The 14,860-nt window shown below is 34.6% G+C and overlaps 1 protein-coding gene across 2 annotated transcripts in view; it reads right to left on the bottom strand.

Moving 5' to 3' along the window:
• Positions 1 to 13,146, bottom strand: part of LOC123557984 (uncharacterized) — a 31,153-nt gene extending 18,007 nt beyond the window's left edge. Inside the window, exon 1 of one of the 2 annotated variants that reach the window (XM_045349829.2) lies at positions 13,062 to 13,146. The gene's annotated coding sequence lies outside the window, so the exon portion shown is untranslated. The remainder of the gene's footprint in view (positions 1 to 13,061) is intronic. The other variant, XM_045349830.2, reaches the window with a different exon arrangement.
• Positions 13,147 to 14,860: the final 1,714 nt, after the last annotated feature.

A 14,860-nucleotide genomic window follows, 5' to 3' on the forward strand; every position in this document is an offset into this window, starting at 1 on the left:
GTCACATATTTCTGAATTATATTTTGGCAAAGTTATGCCCTTTTTTTAAGTTACAAAACCAGCTACTTATAGTAATAACAAAGGAAAGTAATTCTATAAAAAAATATTGTTAGTCCACAAACAGGGATGTGCCAAATAAAAAATATATTTTAAGTTATGCTCTGGACACGAAATATAATGGACAGATCTGTCCTTGCTTTGCTGTGACCTTTACCCTGGTTCATGCACTCTGCACATCATCTCACCACTGCCTACCTACACACCAAGTTTGAAGTCAATACTTTGAATGGTTAATTAGTTATGCTCCCGACATGAAATATGATAGACAGTTTTGACCTTTTAGCTCAATTCATGACCTTGACCTTCTGTACAGACCTGGTTCAAAATGCATTGCATATCATCTCGTCGCCACCTACCTATATGCCAAGTTTAAAGTCAATACTTTAAATGGTTAAGTTATGCTCTGAACAAATTATGACTGACGGACAGACGCACGCGCCATCACATAAATACGTCCAGTTTGTCCAAAATGAGGCATAATTCTGGAAGTATTGCAGGCAGAGTTATAACTTGTCATACTAATATAATTTGTCACTATGAGCAAGCGCAGCAATATTCAACTGAATATCTTCAATTATTAATAACATATTAGATTTGATTAAAAACTTTAAATATTAATTTTACTAATAGAATTATGGTATTTGTTGCGGTGTTGTTTAATATCTAATTAAAGTCTACTGATTTAATATCTTAACTCATTCTGCCCTAAAGGGTTATCTCCACTTCTACTCTGCTGATACTTATCTGTCAGCCACCTAGGAGGCTGATAAGCGGATCTACCCTGAATACCTAGAGATGTTTTGAGAGATAACATTGATTTTGTAGTTATTTGCTTGGGCTATTGTTGTTAATTAGTGACAAATGACATCAAATATGTGCTAATAGATATAGAATTTGCACTTTGTAAGTAAGTTGAAGTAGCTACGCAACAAAGATAATGTCATGCAGCTGTGTAATACATTCATTTCAACAGACTGTTGAATAAACACAAAACATCAGATTTTGTTTAGGCTTAAGGGGACGCATACTTTGAAATTAGAAAAAAGTGGGTGGGGTATTATAAAATTTACCTGCAAAAAAGTACAAGGTTTTGGTAAATGAAATGAATACTGTTTCAACTGTTATAAGTACACAAAGGATTGCTCACTAAAATAAAAATGAGAAAAACTGAAACAAGAAAGTTATTGTTGAATTACATAAGACTTCTTGCGTACATTCAAAGTCAACAATTAAGACTTTTTGGTGCGAAAATAATAGTGCTTCACTTTGTCCAAACATTTATCAATGTCCTACAGATTCTAATTTAAAGAAAGAATGTGAAACAAGTTCACTGTCTTGCTTTTCATTTGGCATATGTGAGCTAAAACACATTATTTAGTTTGTTTACAAAGTAGTGCATAAGAAAAGATACGGTGGTCAAGGAATGCCACATTACAAAACTAAAAGAGTATATTCCCCTTAATACATTAAACATTTATCATTACAGAAGTCTAGTGGCTTACAATAAAGGCCTAGAAATGTTGCCATTATTAATTTTTAACTTGGTATTCATGAACTGCAATGCACTTAAATATCAAAACACATTCAACAAACTTTTGAAAATGTACTGTCTTAAAAATCCCTAAAATAAGGTATGAAATTTGGTTGAGAGGTCCAATCAATGTGTATATGTGCAAAAGCAACATTCTAATCTTGTTCACAAAAGTTACTAATACACAGCAGGAATGTCAATGATCAAAACTGGACGAATATACTGTTATCCTCATTTTAATGTCATTTATAATTTGTCCTTGAATTCTCCACCATACTTTTCATAACTCTGTTTGCATGAGTTGCACGAGAATGCTGTCATTCACGTAAAACAAGAGGGCCATGAAGGCCCTGTATCGCTCACCTGACCTATTGACCTAAAGATCATCAAGATTAACATTCTGACCAAGTTTCATCAAGATATGTTCATAAATGTGGCCTCTACAGTATTAACTAGCTTTTCTTTTGATTTGACCCCGTGACCTAGTTTTTGACCCAACATGACCCAGATTCGAACTTGACCTAAAGATCATCAAGTTTAACATTCTAAGTTTCATGAAGATACAGTCATAAATGTGGCCTCTAGAGTGTTAACAAGCTTTTCCTTTGATTTGCCCCCATGACCTAATTCTTGACCCAACATGACCCAGATTCGAACTTGACCTAAAGATCATCAAGTTTAATATTCTGACTAAGTTTCATGAAGATATAGTCATAAATGTGGCCTCTACACTGTTAACAAGCTTATCCTTTGATTTAACCTAGTGACCTAGTTTTTGACCGAAGCTGACCCAGGTTTAAACTTGACCTAAAGAGCATCAAGATAAACATTCTGACCAAGTTTCATTAGATATGGTCATAAATGTGGCCTCTACAGTGTTAACTAGCTTTTCCTTTGATTTGACCAGGTGACCTAGTTTTTAACCCTACATGACCCAGATTCAAACTGGACCTTAAGATCATCAATATTAACATTCTGACCAAGTTTCATGAAAATATAGTCATAAATGCGGCCTCTACAGTGTTAACAAGCTTTTCCTTTGATTTGACCTGGTGACCTAGTTTTTGACCCCAGATGACCCAATATCAAACTCGTCCAAGACTTTTTTAAGGATAACATTCTGACTACGTTTCATTAAGATTGGGCCAAAATTGTGACCTCTAGAGTGTTAACAAGCTTTTCCTTTGATTTGACCCAGTGACCTAGTTTTTGACCCCAGATGACCCAATATCGAACTCATCCAAGATTTTATGGAGGGTAACATTCTGACCAAGTTTCATTAAGATTGGGCCAAAAATGTGACCTCTAAGAGTGTTAACAAGCTTTTCCTTTGATTTGACCTGGTGACCTAGTTTTTAACCCCAGATGACCCAATATCGAACTCGTCCAAGACTTTATGGAGGGTAACATTCTGACCAAGTTTCATTAAGATTGGGTCAAAATTGTGACCTCTAGAGTGTTAACAAGCTTTTCCTTTGATTTGACCTGGTGACCTAGTTTTTGAACCCAGATGACCCAATATCGAACTCGTCCAAGATTTTATGGAGGGTAACATTCTGACCAAGTTTCATTAAGATTGGGCCAAAAATGTGACCTCTAGAGTGTTAACAGTCAAATTGTTGACGACGGACGGACGGACGGACGACGGACGACGACGGACGCCGGACACAGGGTGATCACTAAAGCTCACCTTTGAGCACTTCGTGCTCAGGTGAGCTAAAAATGGGGTCAAATAAGTTGTAAATGCAATATCATGTAAACGCAGTTAATGGATTATGCAGTTCAAGATAAACTTTATCTCATAACGTAACGAACATGTATAATGTTGTAACAACAACTTTACTTACACTGATTTAAGTAGCAGTCGGTTTATAAGTGACTTTATTGATTCATTTTGTGTTTTGTTATTGTTGTCAAAAGTATAACGGAAGTGCCTCGCAACTGAAGCGGAAACCAGTTTGATGCGCAAAGTAGTCCACTGTAGGTAATATTTTTTGACAAATATCCACAGAAATTAATAATTTTCTAATATTAAAGACGAATATCTGAATAGGATTCATTATTTGATAAGAAATTATAATCATCGACATGTTTTTTTTAAAAATCGTACACGTGCTGACACCTAAGTTGTCTCCCGTTGTTTATTAGAGTTACCTTTCGTCCGGCGCAGTAATACATTTGCAGTGAATCGCCGAGAAGTCGTGGGAAAATTAAAAACCATGTAAACAAACTAAAATTAACCACCTTTTCAAGATGAATTTCAAGTGATCGACATTATGCATTTAACCCGCCTGACCTGTGTAGCATCTTACATATCTGTTCTAAGGTATTCATTGTGTAGAATGTCATGTTCACTGGCACCAGATCAGAAAGAAAATGCCTCCGTACGTGTTAAACCCTACCCCTAGGTATTCTATAAGAACCATGGTCATGAACGGGAAAGTGCACTAACCCGTTTCAATCGTACATTTCTCAACTTAAACGCGCAGTTCGGCGAATGGGTACCTAGTATATTGAACAAGCGATAATTTATCTTCCATCGTGTACCAGTCACATTGTCTCAATATTCCATATTGCTGAGATTATCAACATATTTATGCTTTCGTCAACGTTACAGAAAAAACTTGCTTGAACTTCCCTAATGAACATCCGGTCTAGAGGTCACGGCAGTACGCACATGTTTGGCGAAACGTAAACAAACAAAAACAGATTTTAAAAAAATCACAATTTTACACTAAAAATCGAAATGATGAATGAAATTCATCTTGTATATGATCTTTAATTTGAAATCGTACATTGGTCTGCATTTGTTCTGTATATTTTATTCATTTTGCACATTTTGCTGCATTTTCACATTTTAGCGAACACGTGTAGTAAAATGACGATTGACATACATTTTCACAACAGCCAATCAGAATGGTTTTGTAATCTAGAACGGAACTTCACCAGGGAAGTTCAAGCAAGTTTTTTGTGTAATGTTGAAATTACTATAAACTACGCGTTGTTTTTCTAAGATAAGATGTATTGAAAAAATGTGACCGGTACACAATGGAAGATAAATTACCACTTGTTTGTTATCCATAGTACACATTTACCACACTGCGTGTTTTAGGTATCAAATGTGCGATTGAAACGGGTTAGTATATTTTCCCGTTCACGACCATGGTTCTTATAGAATACCTAGGTGTAGGGTATAACACGTACGGAGGCATTTTCTTACTGATCTGGTGCCAGTGGTCATGTTATGCCCTTGCAATGCTAATCCCACACTGATTTTTTTGTTTACATTTTTTATCAATGAGAAATATGGCGTCCATCCCGAGATGAACTGACGTGGCGTTAAATTTTTACATGTTTAAGCAAACCTGGTGTGTTAGAAAGAAAATCTCATCCCTTCAACATTATTTGGAACACTGTTATTGTAAAAAACCTGTTTTTTCCTTATACAAAAGCTTAATATTTTGTATTGAATGTACTTTCACAAACACCTCTGTTTTCCTATTACATTCACAGTACCACATCCTTATCCACAAAATACTGAATATTACAGGTGTCCATCAGTATTATATCAGTTTAGGAATATGTTTTTTATTTTCCCACCATGGATTTCTTGAATATGCACCCCTTCCGCATTGCTGTATGAACTGTGAATGTAGCAATATGCGTCCCCTTAACAACATTAAAATGCTAAATTTTATCATGCACGGATTTAAACAACAAATAAGAACAATTCTTAAAATATTTCTAAATAAATACGATTGTCATTTTCTAACACTGATTTTACTGTTATACGCATCCAGACAATTAAAACGCATCAAAATAAAGTTATTTCTCATAAAAATAGTGTATGTATCTAATATGAAGATGTAATTAAATGAAAATAGATGAATATTTTAATTATTTTAGACAAAAACTACAGCGCTGAAAATGAGATTTATTTATTCATTTATTTATTTACTTATCTTTTTTTTTTGTTCCAATCATATAAAGAATCATCCGTAATATTCAGGCTTTCGAGAAATCACAAATTATAACTCGAACGACGCTCGCTTTTACAGCTTTCTTCAACGAAAGCATTTATTTTTTCACAACATCCGGTTTTATTTATGTTTTAAAAATGTTACCAAACAAAAAATTTGATTGGTCCAATTTATTTGAAAGAACATTAAGATTTCATTTAAGACCAATGAAATGCGACGACTGAAAGCGTCACGCGGAATTCAGAGCTATTACTGTAAAGACGCATGTATGCGGCGTGCGGTTTCCAGATGTAGGTAACAACACCGCCAAGAAGCGGCACGCGGTATACAGATAAAAATCGACCGACGGATAAATGCGTCGTGCGTAAAGAATGAGTTAAACAATGAACATGATACTTTAATAGCTATTTCTTTTAAACTAAGATAATACCTTACACCAAAAAATAGAAACGCTATCAAAACACCCCTCATGCGGATATGAATGCTATTCGGCATGACCGTCGCGCGAATAAGAAAATAATCTGCACGACAGTCATGCCGATAGACACTTCTTATATACTGATTTAATTTATCATATTTTGTTTGCAAAACTTATCAATATTTACCAGTAGTCAAACTAATTTGATGTGATCCTATGAAATTTTGAGATAATTTTGAATTTTTTTCATATGGGCAACATCTCCACACATGTATGTCAAACACTCGAAAGACCAAAATAGTGGAGGACAAGGGAATTCAGTTCCACATTGATTAAATTAATGGATCAATTGCAAATGAAAAAAAAAACAACAAAAAAAACAAGAAGGCCCTGAAGGCCCTGTATCACTCACCTGACCTATTGACCTAAAGATCAAATCATTAAGATTAACATTCTGACCAAGTTTTATAAAGGTACGGTCATAAATGTGGCCTCTAGAGTGTTAACTAACTTTTCCTTTGATTTGACCTGGTGACCTAGTTTTACACCCCCACATGACCCAGATTCAAACTTGACCTAAAGATCATCAAGGTTAACTTTCTGATCAAGATTCATGAAGATACAGTCATAAATGTGGCCTATAGAGGGTTATAATTATTAAGATTTTTTCTTCGATTCTTTGACTTGGTGACCTAGTTTTTGTCCCCACTTGACCCAGATTTGATCTTTGCCTAAAGATCATCAAGAGTAACATTCTGACCAGGTTTCATAGAGATATTGCCATAAATGTGACCTCTAGAGTGTTAACAAGCTTTTCCTTTGATTTGACCTGGTGGCCTAGTTTTTGACCTCAGATGACCCAGTACTGAACTCATCCAAGATTTTATTGAAGGTAACATTCTGACCAGGTTTCATTAAAATTGGGACAAATTGTGACCTCTAGAGTGTTAACAAGCTTTCCCATTGACTTCACCGGGTGAACTAGTTTGTGACCCCAGATAACCCACTATCGTACTCATCCAAGATATTATTGATGGTAACATTCTGACCAAGTTTCATTAAAATTGGGCCAAAATTGTGACCTCAAGAGTGTTAACAAGCTTTTCCTTTGATTTGACCTGGTGACAGATGACCCAATATCAAACTCGTCCTAGATTTTATTGAGGGTAACAATCTGACTAAGTTTCATTAAGATTGGGCCAAAATTGTGCCCTCTAGAGTGTTAACAAGCTTTTCCTTTTGATTTGACCTGGTGACCTAGTTTTTGACCACAGATGACAGACCCAATATCAAACTCGTCCAAGATTTTATTGAGGGTAACTTTCTGACCAAGTTTCATTAAGATAGGTCCAAAATTGTGACCTCTAGAGTGTTAACAGTCAAATTGTTGATGACGAACGACGATGGACACAGAGCGATCATAAAAGCTCACCGTGAGCACTTTGTGCTCAGGTGAGCTAAAAATAATCGACATTCCAGACACGATCCTCGTGTAAAAAATGAAAATAATCGACAGTACATTTGTGCGGATGAGGACAACTTTCTGCATGACTGCCGTGCGTATAGCCCCGGCCCAATTTATTACACTTTTCTATATAAAATTGATTACCAGGAGATATCTACCCTGACATCGGTTTCAGTACACATCAGATTGCCGATAACACTAAATTGCAGAAACAAAACACAAAATAAACATTCATAAAATGTCAGAAAGGTAAGTTTATGCTTTAATGTCAACATTAATTCATTATTAGAGATGCATGTAATCACTGCAAATACTTTGTACATGTACCAGAAAATGTTCCCAAGAGATTTCTATTGGAGATTTCCTAACAGAAATATGCAGAATAAGTTTGGACGTGATGGGACAGCGACAGTCAAAAGGTATCACGCTGTCCTGAAACGTCCTATTATTTGGACTAAATGTTAGGTAGAAATAAAGAAAAAAATGATGAAAAGTCTTCCCATAGTTCAACTAATTTGACGTGATCCTAGGAAATACTGAGATAATTTTTTCATATGGGCAATATTCCAACTCGCGTCAAACACTCGAAACACCAAAATAGTTAAAGCAATTTCCTACGAAATTTTCATCGCTACCGACGCTTTACGTGCTATAGGTTTAAATGCCGATTATTTTAATAATTGGCAATAAATTCAAATAAAACTTACATGTATAGAAAGGGGATTCAATTCCTCATTGATTTATGTAAAAATTATCAAATAATATCCAAAATGACGCATTTTCTGGTGATTTAAACCTATGTATGTAATGTACATGAGTAACGTTTACTGTGTCTACACACCAATATGCGCAAAAGATAAAGGAAGTGTCTAGGGGTACGGATCCGTACCTCAAGAATCTGATTCTAGAGGTACGTATCCGTACCTCTAGACAAGCCTGTTAGGGGTTTTCTAGGGGTACGGACCACCGTTTTTCTAGAGATTAAGGGTCATTTACATTTCAAATTTTGTTGAAAATGAAATAACAAATAACATTTCACCAGAATTCACCTTAAACTTGGATCTAAATGGTTTACAGATAACAACGTTCATCTGATTTGTTACATTTTCTTTCAGAACGTAAATAACCTAGGAACACCAAATAAATGACGAGGATTCGAACTGGCAGAAAAAAAGATATAAAGATTAAACAAAATAATGTTTAAAAATATGTTGGGAGAAAAGTATTTTTAATTGATAATTAACCCTTAGTGTATTTATGTTTTTCACACATTTGGTAGCCGTTACGAGATACATGGGACGTTTTCACAAACAGTTTCTTTTACTTAATATCGCTTAATTGATTATTAAAGATGATAGGCCTCAGTTTCACCAAAAGCTTACATACAACTTGATAATGTAAGCTTTGAAAATGTCAAACGATAGAAATAAGGTGCATATTGACAAGTTATATAGTGACAGAAGTTCTCAAAAATTTCCTTTAGATTACCTCCCCTGATAATTTTGGTTTTTCATGAGTTATCTCCCCTGAAAACTAGAAAAAAAATAATTTTCTTCTTTTCCCTACAGGGAATTTCTGATTTCTTTTTGATATTTGTATCAGAATTATATAATGCAACTTTCTACTGCAAAATTTTCTCGAAACACAAGCTCAATTTCTCATAATCAAAGAAATTATATATTTCCCATAGGCATCAATGTTAACTTCAATACCGATTATCTCCCTAAAAAATGATTAAATTCAAAAAATCTCTCGGTGAAACGTTTTTTATTTTGAATGTCTTTAAAGTGACCAAATTTCATTTAAAAATTACTATCCAGTTACAAGATATGAAATATGGCTATTACACCATGTTAACCTTAAACAATCAGTTCTGTGCCAATTATCACTATACCTAACCTTTTTAAATAACAAAATAAATTGGTTCATATAATTATGCCTAATTTTTTTTTTTGTGCTGAATTTCAAATAGAATTCATTTAAGGGATAGATCCATTCATTAATCTAGCTGTTATCAATAGTTTATTTGACAACAAACTGGCGGATCGGCACGGAACAGTGTATTCATTTAGATTTCCTCGGTTATTTAGGTTTTGAAAGAGAAGGTAAACAATCGGTCGAACGCTGGTATCTGTAAACCAATTAGAACCAAGTTTTAAGTGAAGAGTGTATAAGACTTTTTTGTTATTTCATTTTCAAAAAAATTTAAGATATAAATAACCCTAAATCTCTAGAAAAAGGACTTCCGTACCCTTAGAAAACCCCTAACAGGCTTGTCTAGAGGTACGGATCTGTACCTCTAGAATCAGATTCTAGAGGTACGGATCCGTACCCCTAGACACTTCCAACGATAAAACCAATAATTTTACATGACTATTTACTGTGATTTATCCTCCATTATTTTGGTCCTTCAAAGTTTTGACGTTTAGATTGCCCGTCACAGATATGAAACAATCTAAACATCAAATTATTTTGACTAAGTCTTCCCATTTCTCCTTAAAGTCTACCCACTGGAGGGGCCCTGGGGTCTTTCTCCACCATTAAAGCTGAAAAGTCACCATATGACCTGTAATTGTGTCTGTGCAACGTTAATCAAAACAAATTATATGTGTTTAGCCAAAGGCAGTGGCTACGATTACGGTACCGTAATCCTAGCCTCCGGTTCTATATTACGGAAGTTCCATATTCCTAGACAACCCTATGAGAATAGGCTAGGATTACGGAAGTATTTAAGAGGTATCAAATACATGTTAGGGCATGCATAAATGACATTGTAAACTTACTTACTTCACTTAATTTCACTATTATTTCGTGCTATCGATCGGTCGTTTTGGGTTAGTATAATGGCGGCGCAGGGAAATATTATAGAATTATCTAAGTTTCATATATACCTGTAATTTTTTCATCAAGTCAACATAAATGGTCTTTCATAACATTAACATACAATATGGTTATAATCATAAAATTCAAAGTATATAATATTTCTTTTAAATCTAACTTTGACACTCAAAACCCAAAACGGCAGACAGATAACACGAAATGGTATCAAGACATTACACCTCTGGGACAATACACCCTTGGACTTTACTCCTCCAGGTCTTTGCACCCTAGGACTTTACACCTCCCATATTTATACTACAGATATCTATTGTGTAGGTAATGATAATTACTGATTATTCAAGTTTAATTGATTTGATTAAATAGAAAGTGTTTGTCACACTTATACTGAGTAACTGATAAGGCTTGCAATATTAATCCACTGTTGATGGTAAATTAAATACAATGAAATATTTAAAGAAATAAAAGTTAATTGTGTATTTTTTGTAGACTCTCAACTGAAAATATTTAACTTAATCATTGACATTTCCCCAATAGATTTTATGTTTTAACATGTTTAAGAATGAATTCGGGTTCAAAATTTTGTCAAGTTCAGATAAGGTTAACTTTTTTTCAGATTTATTTATTATTACAGTATTCTAATTAATAAGACCTCTTCTAAAAAAGCCAAGCCTAGATTCTAATGTCCTAAAAAGCTATAGACCTGTGTCAAACTTGCCGTTTCTGTCTAAAATCTTAGAAAAAGTGGTAGATGTTCGAAATGAAAATCATCTAAGGAACAACGAACTCCATGGAGTTAATCAATCTGCTTATAAACAAGAGCTGTCCGTAAGACAGCCAAGCTCGACTATTCGAAATATTGTCACAGAAGCAGGAAATTATTACCCAAAATGTTAAATATCGAGAGTTTTAAGTTCGAAACGGGACATAATTTGACCAAAATGCATATCAGAGTTATGGGACTTGATGCTATCAACTAGTTTAATAACCCCGAAGAAACATGTTAAGTTTCAATTCCATATCTGCATTAGTTTTGGAGATAGTAACTTGTAGAAGTAATGAAATACATGTTGTGTTTTTTTGCATATGGTATACTTGAAAAAGCTCCATTTGGGTTCAATTTTAAAAAAAAAAAAATCGAACACGGGAGGGGAAACCCCTCCCGCACCCACCCCTCCCACCACGCAAACTTTACCCCAGCGCCTTAAAAAATTCCTGGGGAAGGGCCTGCAATCAAGTTATTTTTATTCTAATTTGTATCATTTGTTATGCTTAATAAATAGACCAAGTTTGAAAGAAATACTGTATCTTCATTATTTTTCAAGAAATATTACTTTTTGTGTCATAATCCTGATCGGGCAATGTTACCAGCCTGTTTATAAAAGCTTGGACTTTACACCTCCCTTTTGGGAGCAGTAATGTCTCAGGTTTGAGAGGTGTAAAGTCCTAGGGTGTATTGTCCCGTAGGTGTAAAGACCTGAATTCCACGAAATAATATGCCTAAGGCAGGCATGAAAAATCGCTATTTTGATAAAGTGAAATAAGTATTTCGATCCGATATGCAAATTTTTCGTAGGAACTTCCGGTCTAGAAAATTTCAGAAGGTCAACAACTTTGGGACAAAAATAAACATTTTATGCTGTTTTCTCCTTGATTCGAGCCTCTTAAATCTTTTAGGGTTGTGCATATTTTTGTAAACCTGTTCAATTAAATATTTTTTGTTTTTAGGTACAAAAATATTTGCATTTAACAATGGACAATAAGAATTACAATGTTACTCATCTTTTATATGAACTTTTTTGCAAAAGACTGAAGGAGGTCAAACTCCACATCATTTTAAACCTTTCTCATCGATTCGAGCCCTTTGTTTGGTAGGTCAATAAGTGTTAATGTTTGCACAGTCTATTTCCATAAAGCAAATTTCTATAAAGATTGACTTTTTTTTCACTTGTTACAACAGTCAAAATATGCTCGGGATGCTTTTAATTTGGAATTTTGGGTCACAATATTGCCCACTGTGTATTTTCCTTTTGAAATAAGCAATTTTTGATGTAAAATATTAAAAGAGGTATTTGCTCAATTTCCCAGTGGTTTCATGACTAATATTTCCCAAGGCATTTTAAAATGTAAATGACACAAGTTTCTGATGGAAGAACATACTACTTGAGCATGATTTTTACCAAAATACAAGGGCTCGAATCGATGAGAAAGCTCGAATCGACGAGAAACAGGCATAAGGCAATTTTAGTGAATGGAAGTAAGTTGCATTAAGATTTTGTTATGGAAATCTGTGTTTTAGTGTATTATGAATGCTACTTACCTTTATTCTGAACATTTTGGACAACTTTTTTATTTTGATGACAGAAACGCTTGTGTTTACTATTTTGAGGTGCTTACTTACGCGTAAAACGTAACGCACGCGGTTTAGATACGTCATGATTGGACTAGCTCGAGAACATAAGTAAGTCGAGAACACATGACGTCAGGATAAGTTTACAACATCATTTATGCATGTTCTAACATATATTTGATGCCTCTTAAATACTTCCGTAATCCTAGCCTATCCTCACAGGGTTGTCTAGGAATACGGAACTTCCGTAATCCTAGAACTGGAGGCTAGGATTACGGTACCGTAATCGTAGCCACTGCCTTAGCCAAATTAATCTTCCTATCCGGCTACTAATTTGATAATATCTTGCTGTTCACGCAATGCATTACAAATCAGGCTTTTCTTCTTCGTTGGTAAGTAATAAATAGAATGCAAATAACCTTGTTAGCAAAGAAGTTAAAGGAAAAACACCATTTAGCCCGCTTGCGCTCGGTATGTTTGTTCGCTTTAGGTCAGAAACAACCAAATTTACCAGCTATACGTTAGGTTGAACACCACTAAATCAGGCATTTTATTTTATCTACATCTACAGTGGACTAGTATGACTGACTGCAAGGCGCTAGTCTGAGACAGAATGTTAAAAGATGAACAAGGTGATAGGTGCAAATCTATGGATGGATGGATGAATGGGTGGGTTTGGTGGACGGATGGACGGAGCGACGGTCATGGGTAGAGACCACCAATTGTTTTCCCATAGACTTACATTATAACATTATGGCGTGTACGGCCTTCCATACATCGAAACATGTATATCTAACTACATAGTTTTCAAGAACTATCTTAGTTCTACCAAAATATCGGACGAAAAACATATGAATAGTGATACTTTATTTAAGTAATTTTCGTTTGAATGAGATGACCCCCTGTTTACATCGTTGGCATGGCGGGAGAAATTCGTTTGATAAAACTTTTTTTCAATACACATAAAATGTAGCAAATTTTGTCAAAATGTATAATAAAATACTGTAAATGCAGTGAAAAAATATCAATTTTGAAAAAATAATCTCTTCCTGGGTTTGTTTACATGACTGACCAATCAGAACGCACAGACGTTACCTTATTCCCAGGTATACACTTACCTCATTCCCAGTAAGTTCCCTGTACTTTTTTGAATTGGTGGTCTCTGACCTATAGAGGAATGTTTTGTATCACATTTTCCAATTTTACAGTGACATTGTCAAACATGATCCAATACCAAATGTCTTACAAAGTTTCATCAAGAAATGTTCAGTTTTAAGAAAGATATGGACAGTTTACTGAGGTCACCCCCTGTTGATTTATATGCCCAGATTCAGTCCCTGTCGTCGTCTGATTTCAATTTTTCGTGAAGATTTAAGTTATCTGCATTGGATTTGACTTGGAAGCTGAAATATGATTCATTCCGTAAAAAATAGAAATAAAGTCTATTAATTTTGTCCATTCTCTGACATTACAGAGATAAAAATGATCCCTTTTGGCCCAAAAGCTCAGATAAAAATGGGCACATTTGTCCAAAAACGAGGCCAAAATTTAAAAAATATTCAAATTTCACGCTTATTTTTGCACGAAAACGTCTTTCTACATCATTTACAACAGATTTGTGGCCATTAACATTAACTGTGATGGTTTCCGACGAAAGTCATGTTTTAGCTCTAATATAGGGTAGAGACCACCAATTGTTTTCCCATAGACTTACATTATAACATTATGGCGTGTACGGTCTTCCATACATCGAAACATGTATATCTAACTACATAGTTTTCAAGAACTATCTTAGTTCTACCAAAATATCGGACGAAAAACATATGAATAGTGATACTTTATTTAAGTAATTTTCGTGTGAATGAGATGACCCCCTGTTTACATCGTTGGCATTGCGGGAGAAATTCGTTTGATAAAACTTTTTTTCAATACACATAAAATGTAGCAAATTTTGTCAAAATGTATAATAAGATACTGTAAATGCAGTGAAAAAATATCAATTTTGAAAAAATAATCTCTTCCTTGGTTTGTTTACATGACTGACCAATCAGAACGCACAGACGTTACCTTATTCCCAGGTATACACTTACCTCATTCCCAGTAAGTTCCCTGTACTTTTTTGAATTGGTGGTCTCTGACCTCATGCAGATAGATAGATATCACTGTTGTCAACACTTGACATGTATGTATATGTTACACGAACAATGTTATCACAATA

Source organism: Mercenaria mercenaria, chromosome 5 (assembly GCF_021730395.1).
Source record: "Mercenaria mercenaria strain notata chromosome 5, MADL_Memer_1, whole genome shotgun sequence".
NCBI classification, from domain to species: Eukaryota; Metazoa; Mollusca; class Bivalvia; order Venerida; family Veneridae; genus Mercenaria; species Mercenaria mercenaria.